General features: G+C 35.9%; 1 long non-coding RNA gene across 1 annotated transcript; it reads left to right on the plus strand.

Annotated features, from left to right (window-relative positions):
* Positions 1-1,122: 1,122 nt before the first annotated feature.
* Positions 1,123-3,117, plus strand: LOC133203015 (uncharacterized). Its single transcript, XR_009723321.1, has 3 exons — positions 1,123-1,353; positions 1,450-1,545; positions 3,007-3,117. It is a non-coding gene; the product is annotated as an uncharacterized LOC133203015 (long non-coding RNA).
* The last annotated feature ends 8,339 nt before the right edge of the window (positions 3,118-11,456 follow it).

Below are 11,456 nucleotides of genomic sequence, written 5' to 3' on the forward strand. Positions count from 1 at the left end.
ATACAGAATGGAGAGGGAGATTGGAAAGAGTGATCACGTTCTTTTTTCCAAACATGTCATTGTTATTTATCAAGTCTAATTTTAGAGCCATTCTTACAATGTTAGCTCCACCTCTCATGCATATCTAATGTTCAATCAAGGGCAGGTAAGTGTAAAGTCACTATATTTGGAAAGCAGTAAGGACAAAAACATTGAATCATTTTATTGTATCACAGTCTACAATCATTTTAAGATTTAAATTTGGTTCCAAATTGACAGGATTCTTTCATAAACATACAAAAGTGAAATAAAGTTTAGATATAAAAGCAACAGAAGCAACCGAAAAAGACCCAAAAATAGGCGTTAAGTGCAGTCATCCTTTCAAACGCTTTTCAATGTAGCATGTACTTTGTAATGCTTATGGAGATTATTCCGCGAAAGACCGCGCTACCACAGCATGCGCCCTGTTTGATTGTGACGTAATGAGTTCAGTATAAACAAAAAGATTCCATCAAACAGGTAGACAAATTTCAGTTCATCTTGCCAAAAAAATGTTTGACATATTTGCATTGTGACAACGTCATGTCATGGATACGGCGCCATTTAGTTGCAATCGGACGTGTGAAATATTTCAGACTTTTTTATCATGAAGTTAAAAGTTATTCTAACTCATTGCAGCGCATACAAGGCAAAAAGGCTAAAATATAACTTGTTGCTTAACAAATACCAACAATTAAGCGATTGTATCTTTTTATTAGAAGGTGGTTTTTTTCAGAATAACATGGTATAACTGAAGAAAATGTACTTTATAAATCTATTCTAGATGTCTAATTATGAATAATCTTTCAATGCAATGCATTCGTATTTCTTTCCTTAATTTTTTTTTTACGGAACAATAAATAGAGGATATTCAATGTTTTGTAGATGAATATGGAATTTATTTCACGAGTGGGACAGGAATTTTTTTTTTTATTTTCATGAGTGAGAAGCACGAGTGAAAATATAAAAAAAAAATCCTGTCTCACGAGTGAAATAAATTCCATATTCATCCACAAAACATTGAATTTTCTGTATATTACATTTTCTTTGATTTTTCCTTTGCCCCTGTCTTTTCTTAACACAGTATCATAGGCTTGACGTCATAGTTGAGCGGTTGAGACGTCATAGCTTAGCAGTTGTGAGATTGAAAACATTACATAGCATGGATTTTAGCAACATATTTGGGAAGAAATTTGCCGTTTTAGCTCTATCAAGTTGTTGGCTTTACCTGAATTCAGACACGAGGATGTTAAACAAAACATGGACTATACTCGATCCAGACCATAAAGTCGGAGAGAAAAATCGGGCCGCTGTGCCAGACACCGCCCTTATGCGGTATGCTTTCATACCTTCATCCATAAACAAAATTTAGAATGTAAAAACAACGAATTATAAGGTTAATGTCACACAATAATTTTTTTTATTTTCCAGAGAAAAACACGTAACCATGGAGAAACAGTGGCAAAAACTGGTCACATGGGCAACGACCCGATGTAGATCACTGAGAATTCCTAATTAATATATCTGGTAAGATCTAACAAGACATTAATGCTCAAGTATTGCAATATATTTTAGATATTTAATGAAAAGTTTGGTTTCACATTGTTAATTGTCATTCATACAGTGAAAGTTGTGAAATTTATATTGACCTGCTTTTCAGTGTTAAAAATATTTAGTGCTAATATCACTTTATATTTTCTTCTTTTTTAGCTCACCTGAGCCAAAGGCTCAAGTGAGCTTTTCTGATCAAAATTGTTGTCGTAAACTTTCCACATTTTCATCTTCTTCTCCAGAACTACTGGGCCAATTTCAGTCAAACTTGGCACAAAGTATCCTTGGGTGAAGGGGTTTCAAATTTGTTCAAATGAAGGGCCACGCCCTCCTCCAAGGGGAGATAATTACGAAATAGCAAAAAATTAATGGCATTATTGAAAAATCTTCTTCTCAAGAAGCAGTGGGCCAGGAAAGATGAAACTCATGTGGAATTATTGTCAGGTAGTGTAGGTTCAAGTTTGTTCAAATCATGACCCCCGGGGATAGGGTGGGGCCAAAATGGACGATCAATGTTTAACATAGGTGTACATAGGAAAAATCTTCAAAAATCTTCTTCTCAAGAACAGCAAAGCTATGATTGGTCATATTTATATGGAAGCATCCTGAGGTGGTGTAGATTCAAGTTTGTTCAAATCATGACCCCCAGGGATAGGGTGGGGCCAAAATGAACGATCAATGTTTAACATAGGTGTACATAGGAAAAATCTTCAAAAATCTTCTTCTCAAGAACAGCAAAGCTATGATTGGTCATATTTATTTGGAAGCATCCTCAGGTGGTGTAGATTCAAGTTTGTACAAATCATGACCCCCAGGGGTATGGTGGGGCCACATTGGATGATCAAAGTTTTATATAGGAATATATAGGAAAAATCTTCAAAAATTTTCTTCTCAAGAATAGCAAAGCTATGATTGGTTATATTTATATGGAAGCATCCTGAGGTGGTGTAGATTCAAGTTTGTTCAAATCATGACCCCCAGGGGTAGGGTGGGGCCAAAATGGACGATCAATGTTTAACATAGGTGTACATAGGAAAAATCTTCAAAAATCTTCTTCTCAAGAACAGCAAAGCTATGATTGGTCATATTTATGTGGAAGCATCCTGAGGTGGTGTAGATTCAAGTTTGTTCAAATTATGACCCCGGGGGTAGGGTGGGGCCACAATGGACGATCAAAGTTTTACATAGGAATATATAGGAAAAATCTTCAAAAATCTTCTTCTCAAGAACAGCAAAGCTATGATTGGTCATATTTATGTGGAAGCATCCTGAGGTGGTGTAGATTCAAGTTTGTTCAAATCATGACCCCCCCCTCCCTTTTTAGGGGTAGGTTGGGACCACTTATGCATTTAAGCTTTTCAATACTAAACTGATTTTTCCTTTTTTCCTAGCCACAGTGCTCAGGTGAGCGATGTGGCCCTTGGGCCTCTTGTTTAGGTTTTGGATTCTAATATATACTGCCTTCGAAGATGTAGCGGTTACAAGGATAGACGAGTGCAGTTTTTTTATTGGAAAAAAATTGAATGAAATTCAATCACAATTTTTTAAAAGCAGCTATGTTAGTGCTAAATTTATAATGTTTTTAACAATTCATTGTTTATCGAAAAACAAATAAAATTTGAAAATATTAATGTATACATTGCTGTTTGAATTTGCTATTGAACTCTGTTGGGGTTGCTCAAGCCAGACCCAGACAAGTTGTCGAAAGTCAAAAACTGGCCAGTTCCAACAAATGCAGAGGAATTTAGGCAATTTTTAGGCTTTGCGGGTTATAACCGTAAATTTATACTGGACTTTGCAAAAAATGCAAGACCATTGATTGACATTATGGTTGTTGGAAAGAAGTCTAAAGGAAAGCAGAAAACAGACCCAAAATGGAAATTGGAAAAGGTACAACAGACAAAGTGAAACACAGAATCGAACTTGCAATTCCACCTGCCATGATAGATGAAGTTAGGTCACATATTTAAAAGTGTTGTTGGCGGCAGGAATTATTAGACCTTCACACTCACCTTTCTCCTCCAATAATGTACTGGTAAGGGAGAACTATAAGAGTGGATCTAGGTTTTGAATAACAAATGTAAATAAAAGTTAAAATATATATTCTGACAAGTTCTATAACTTTATTTTTTTTTACAAATCCAACACTATCACATATTTTATACAAATCCAACACGTTCACAATGACAAGGAAAAAAGAAACTTTCTATAGTATACTAAATATTGGCAAAATTATTAAATTATTGGAGTCGGAGAGAGAAGGGGGGGGGGTCATCCTATAAACTACATAGACTTTCTGCGGCAATTCATTTCCATACTAATCAGGCAAGTTTTTTTTGAAAAACTATTTTACTTGTATGATAAATCAGATTCAATAATTTAATGATACAAACTCGGTTTTCTTGATCAATGTCTATAGAAGCTCAACGAGAACTTTATCTATTTAACAAAATCTATTGAACAAACAAGGAAAACAATTGTCTGATTAATGATTAATCAAGATAAATCAGTAAATATCAAGTTTAGTAAATATATAGTTAAAACTATAAGAAAAAGAGGTGATGTCAAAATTGCACTTGACACAATAGAAGAAAAATAGATTTTTGGAAATTGTGGGCCATCGTATTTATTAGTGAATTGCTTCTTATGGCAACAGTGGCTGTCAGCTATCATCCGCAACTGTACTCGGCAATGCTGGTACCGGACATCCATGACTGTACCTGCTCACTAATATCAAAAACGGAATGTCAGAGCAAGATTTTCCGGATTGTTCAACGTATATGTTGTTGATTAAGTATGGATTGTTTTTAATAAACAATACGAAATGTGTTAATATGGAGGAAAGAAAATTTCTGATTTTAAATAAATCTACTTTATGGAAGGCTGTAATCGCCAAAACGGTAACGATAACTGGCTTAGTGAATATATCGCGAAGTTTAAGCGAGGTGAGGCAGACGACGAGAAAAGAGTTGCAAGCCTTCTCTCTTTTTATGTATCAGTGGAAAACGAGATATTGAAAAACAGCTTATAGAGACAAAAGGGTTACATTATCGATAACATGTAGTGCATATTAGAACACAAATATAGGAAAAAGGTGACTCGACCCCATATTTAAAAAGAAAAAAAATGGAAAAGGGGGGGGGGTGTCCAGACCCCAAGTGCCTGTGATCTTTATATTACCCATGACAGTGATACCGAGACAAACCAGACAAACCTTTATAATAAATATACCAAAAATGGAATCAATAATCCATGGATATCTTGCATACAGAATATTCTTAACACTGCAGGACTATGTAATGTTTGGAATGATCAAAATTTTCATAGTGTTAAATGGATTGCGACTGCAATAAACCAAAAGCTTAAAGACCAATTTTTACAAAAATGGTATAGTGATATGAATAATTCCAGTAAAGGTATTACATATAGAATTTTTAAAACAAAGTTTGAATGTGAAAAATACTTAACTATTTTACCAAGAAAATTTAGAAATATCTTTTCAAAATTCAGACCAAGTAATCATCGTCTTCCCATAGAGGTGGGTAGATGGAATAATGTTGAAAGAAATGAAAGAGTGTGCTATTTATGTAATAATAATCAAATTAAAGACGAATTTCATTACTTACTGGAATGTAATGTATTTTGTAATATTCGAAAAGATTTTCTGTTAAAGAAATACTATGTACATCCAAATATTATAAAATTCTGTAATTTAATGACAAATACTGACCCAGCATTCTTAAGAAAATTGTGTATATTTATCATCAAAATTTTTGACACTGTCTGTCCTCCTGTACTCTCTGCTCGTCCATAGTTATTGTAAATATGTATATATGTACCTCTTGTACCATTCATATGGTTTTTGAGAGAATAAATGAATGAATGAATGAATGACAGTGATACCGAGACAAACGATGTCAGCAGTAATTAGGGAAGGATCCAAAACTTTTACAGATTTAAATTTAAAGCTTTATGTTCAGAGTACAATATGAGCCAGGTCTTTAATTTTTTTTTTGTGGGGGGGGGGGGGGGGGGCTGGGGGCATGATTTCAATATCCTACGTGCTCAATAATCATGATGAATTTAAAATGAAACATGCTAGTATAATTATAGAAAATATATGAGTAAACAATAAACAAAGTAAAATAAAAAAGGAAATTAAAATAAATATTGGAATTAATTTGTAATCCTTAATTTTATGTTAGAAAGTATAAGTACGTCACAATATTATTAATTTCACCCATTCCATTGATCACGCAAGTGGTGTCAGTGAAAAACACAGGTTTTTTCCCATAAATATATGTCTTACGATATATACGGGTGGAATGGGCTGATTCACCCGTTTTCAATGTGTTATATATAAACATCTCAAGTGCACCCCAGGAAGTAGCCTCCTATGCCCTGCATGAAAAAGAATAGATCCTGACAAAAAAAACCTTTATTTATTTACAAAGTACATAAAATTTACTAGGCATAGGCATCAAAGTTGTAAAAATAGACTGGAAGACCCCCCCCCCTCCCCCCCAAAAAAAATTAATGCTATAATTATCGATAACATCCGAAGAAAATATTTGTATAAGTAAATATTTTTATTAGATCCACCTCTCTAAGATTCTGCTGTACTGTCCAGACAACTCTAGAAATTTTACACCATGACTGTACCGGTGTCTGATTGACAACATCCACGACTGTACCTGTCCAGTACACACACTTTATTCTACATCCATGACTGTACCAGTGCTTATAAACAACATCCATGACAGTACCTGTGCCTTATAAACAACATCCCTGACTGTACCTGTGCCTTATAAACAACATCCCTGACTGTACCTGTGCCTTATAAACAACATCCCTGACTGTACCTGTGCCTTATAAACAACATCCATGACTGTACCTGTCCAGTACACACACTTTATTCTACATCCATGACTGTACCAGTGCTTATAAACAACATCCCTGACTGTACCTGTGCCTTATAAACTACATCCCTGACTGTACCTGTGCCTTATAAACAACATCCCTGACTGTACCTGTGCCTTATAAACAACATCCCTGACTGTACCTGTGCCTTATAAACAACATCCGTGACTGTACCTGTGCCTTATAAACAACATCCGTGACTGTACCTGTGCCTCATAAACAACATCCACGGCTGTACTTGTGCCTTATTAACAACATCCATGACTGTACCTGTGCAGTATACACATCATACTCTACATCCATGACTGTACCTGTGCCTTATAAACAACATCCACGACTGTACCTGTGCATATATACATACTTTATTCAACATCCCTGACTGTATCCGTGCCTTATAAACAACATCCACGACTGTACCTGTCCAGTACACACACTTTATTCTACATCCATGACTGTACTTGTGCCTTATAAACAACATCCACGATTGTACCTGTGCAGTATACACATCTAATTCTACATCCCTGACTGTACCTGTGCCTTATAAACAACATCGACAACTGTACCTGTCCAGTACACACACTTTATTCTACATCCATGACTGTACCTGTGCCTTATAAACAACATCCATGAATGTACCTGTGCAGTACACACACTTTATTCTACATCCCTGACTGTACCTGTGCCTCATAAACAACATCCACGACTGTACCTGTGCCTTATAAACAACATCCATGACTGTACCTGTCCAGTACACACACTTTATTCTACATCCATGACTGTACCAGTGCTTATAAACAACATCCATGACTGTTCCTGTACCTTATAAACTACATCCCTGACTGTACCTGTGCCTTATAAACTACATCCGTGACTGTACCTGTGCCTTATAAACAACATCCGTGAATGTACCTGTGCCTTATAAACAACATCCGTGACTGTACCTGTGCCTCATAAACAACATCCACGACTGTACCTGTGCCTTATTAACAACATCCATGACTGTACCTGTGCAGTATACACATCATACTCTACATCCATGACTGTACCTGTGCCTTATAAACAACATCCACGACTGTACCTGTGCATATATACATAATTTATTCTACATCCCTGACTGTACCTGTGCCTTATAAACAACATCCATGAATGTACCTGTGTAGTACACACACTTTATTCTACATCCCTGACTGTACTTGTGTCTTATAAACAACATCCACGACTGTACCTGTCCAGTACACACACATTATTTTACTTCCATGACTGCATCTTGCTTTTTTAACAACATCCAAGAAAAGTTATTCAAGGCTCTACTTAAAGTTTGTTCTTTTTCGTTTGTGACCCGAACCCCCACCCCCAATGCAACCCCCATCCCATCAAAAAAATTGAATCATATGCCTGCAAGAAAGCGTGGGATTTAGACTTTTGTTTTTAAGAGGAAATACTCCTTCTTTCGATATACTCCATCCTCGTCTTCACAACTTCTGCCAAGTTTTATTATTATTGTAGAAGAGTTTATAAGTAATGGATTAATTATTTTAAAACCAGTGTCAAAAAGTTAACTGCTCATTTAAAACTCTTCTCATAAAGAGGGGGAAGGGTTAGACAATTTTATAAATTGAAATCGGGCTTTAAACATAACGAGTGAACCAGATTTTCAAATACTCATTTTAGTCTGTAAACATATGTTCTACACCCTCACTCACCCACCCACCCCCAAATAACTCACTCCCCTGAAACAAAAAACAATTGGTATAAATTTGAAGTTGTGAAATAACAATTCATAATACTTGAAAAAGGAATTGTTGTTTCAGTGAGGGGGGGGGGATAAAAATATTTTCCGTTGATTTCTATAGAGATGAAGTTTTACCAAAATTACAAACATATCTCTCTTTGTTTTCCCAAATAAGTTATGTTTTCTGATAAAATTCACATAAATATTCGGTATATAAATATGAAAAAATCATTCCAATATGTTAACTTTCTAAATTAACTCTGCGATAGGTGGCAGAATTTTACTATCATTCTTGCTATCATATGGTTTATTCAAGCATGCGTATTAAAGCTATTGAGACAAGCCTTCTGCATTAGCAATACTAGTCCCCTACCGGAAAGTGTAATCTGGTTCCCATTAAAAATTGAAAATGCTGTAATTCTGTCAAAAAATCATTGAAGCGGAACAAACTTGATCTATAACTCATCAAGATACACTGACATACCAAACATCAACACTCAATATCTGCAAACGTTTTTTAAAAAAAAGTGTGGAAAACCCTTAAAAATTAAAAAGGTTGTAATTCCCTCAAAAATCAATGAAGCGGAACGAAATTAAAAACTTGATCTGTAACTCATCAATACACACTAACATATCAAAATCAGCTTATCTGCAAGCGTTTAGAAAAAAATGCGGAAAACCAAGTGGGACAGAGTAACAGCTAGGCGGACAGACAGACGGACGGACAGACTCAGAGGAAACCTATCGTCCCCTCCGGTTTCAATTTATTTTATTAGTTGTTTATAGAAACCGGAGGGGACGATAGGTTTCCTCTGAGTCTGTCCGTCCGTCTGTCGGTCTGTCTGTCTGTCAGTCTGTCCCATTTGGTTTTTCCGCACTTTTTTCTAAACGCTTGCAGATATTGAGCTGATTTTTGGTATGTGACTTTACCATGATGAGTTATAGATGAAGTTTTTATTTCGTTCCGCTTCATTGATTTTTGACGGAATTATGGCATTTTCAATTTTTAACGGGAACCAGATTACACTTGCCGGTAGGGGACTAGTATTGCTAATGCAATACTCTCAGAATGCTTGTTCTTGATGAAAGGGCAGATTAATTACTCTATTTGCATAAATGTACCACAAAATTAGAACTCTTTTGTGTGCAGTGTATAGAGGGCTCTTAAGCACATGAAAAAAAAAATCAACCTTTTCCTCATTTTCCTCTCCAGTTTATGTCATGTTTCATCATTGGCTTATTTCTTAATTCTTTTGAATGCCATTTAAACATTGAATTGTGAAGTGTAGATACATGTAGTATTACATGTACGGCAATAATTATTTTCAATAGGTCTTTCTTTGTTAACACGATAAAATGCACTATTCCGTCCTAAAATGTTTTTAACTATGAAAACATTTTTACACCTTCTTCTGTGCCAATCCCAAAGTTGCGGGGTATTATTATCATAGTTTACAACTGATTATACGTCAAACGTATACGACAAATGTTTATCAAAATTAATTAAAATTAATAATAGTAATTGGCTATGAGTTGACCTATAGCTTTGAGTTTTCCACCTGTACACTGATGATTATTCGTGTCACGAACTTGATTTTAATTGATTTTCATGGTCAAATTTTAAGAGTCAATGACACACTTAAAGATCAAAGTTTGTGAGTGAAATAAAATTGTTTAAATATTGTTGTTTTTTATGGTAGGATGGTCCAAATACAGTATACAATACGTACCTCTTAAATCCTGAGAAGTTTATTGTGTGTAAATCTTGATTATAAGGCATAGGTACAGTCATAGATGTAGTGTGTGTGTCATACACAGGTACAGTTGTGGATGTTGTTTATAAGGCACAGGTACAGTCATGGATGTAGAATAAAGTGTGTGTACTGGACAGGTACACTCAGGGATGTTGTTTATGAGGCACAGGTACAGTCAGGGATGTAGAGTTAGATGTGTATACTGCACAGGTACAGTCGTGGATGTTGTTTATAAGGCACAGGTACAGTCATGGATGTAGAATAAAGTGTGTGTACTGAACAGGTAAATTCGTGGATGTTGTTTATAAGGCACGGGTACAGTCAGGAATGTAGAATAAAGTATGTATATATGCACAGGTACAGTCGTGCATGTTGTTTATAAGCACAGGTACAGTCAGGGATGTAGAGTTAGATGTGTATACTGCACAGGTACAGTCGTGGATGTTGTTTATAAGGCACAGGTACAGTCATGGATGTAGAATAAAGTGTGTGTACTGGACAAGTACAGTCGTGGATGTTGTTTATAAGGCACAAGTACAGTCAGGGATGTAGAATAAAGTATGTATATATGCACAGGTACAGTCGTGGATGTTGTTTATAAGGCACAGGTACAGTCAGGGATGTAGAGTATGATGTGTATACTGCACAGGTACAGTCGTGGATGTTGTTTATAAGGCACAGGTACAGTCAGGGATGTAGAATAAAGTGTGTGTACTGGACAGGTACAGTTGTGGATGTTGTTTATAAGGCACAGGTACAGTCAGGGATGTAGAGTTAGATGTGTATACTGCACAGGTACAATCAGGGATGTTGTTTATAAGGCACAAGTACAGTGTTAGTGTAGAATAAAGTTTGTGTACTACACAGGTACAGTCGTGAATGTTGTTTACAAGGCACAGGTACAGTCATGGATGTTGTTTATAAGGCACAGGTACAGTCGTGGATGTTGTTTATAAGACACAGGTACAGTCATGGATGTTGTTTATAAGGCACAGGTACAGTTAGGGATGTAGAGTTAGATGTGTATACTGCACAGGTACAGTCAGGGATGTTGTTTATAAGGCACAAGTACAGTGTTGGATGTAAAATAAAGTGTGTGTACTGCACAGGTACAGTCCTGGATGTTGTTTATAAGGCACAGGTACAGTTGTGGATGTTGTTTATAAGGCACAGGTACAGTCATGGATGTTGTTTATAAGGCACAAGTACAGTCATGGATGTTGTTTATAAGGCACAGGTACAGTCATGGATGTTGTTTATAAGGCACAGGTACAGTCAGGGATGTTGTTTATAAGGCACAAGTACAGTCATGGGTGTACTGGACAGGTACAGTCGTGGATGTTGTCAATCAGACACCGGTACAGTCATGGTGTAAAATTTCTAGAGTTGTCTGGACAGCACAGCAGAATCTTAGAGAGGTGGATCTAATAAAAATATTTACTTATGCAAATATTTTCTTCGGATGTTATCGATAATTATAG

This window comes from Saccostrea echinata, unplaced genomic scaffold (genome assembly GCF_033153115.1).
Source record: "Saccostrea echinata isolate AGI-Se365-2 ecotype Australia unplaced genomic scaffold, CSIRO_AGI_Sech_v1 ptg000047l, whole genome shotgun sequence".
Classification (NCBI taxonomy): Eukaryota; Metazoa; Mollusca; class Bivalvia; order Ostreida; family Ostreidae; genus Saccostrea; species Saccostrea echinata.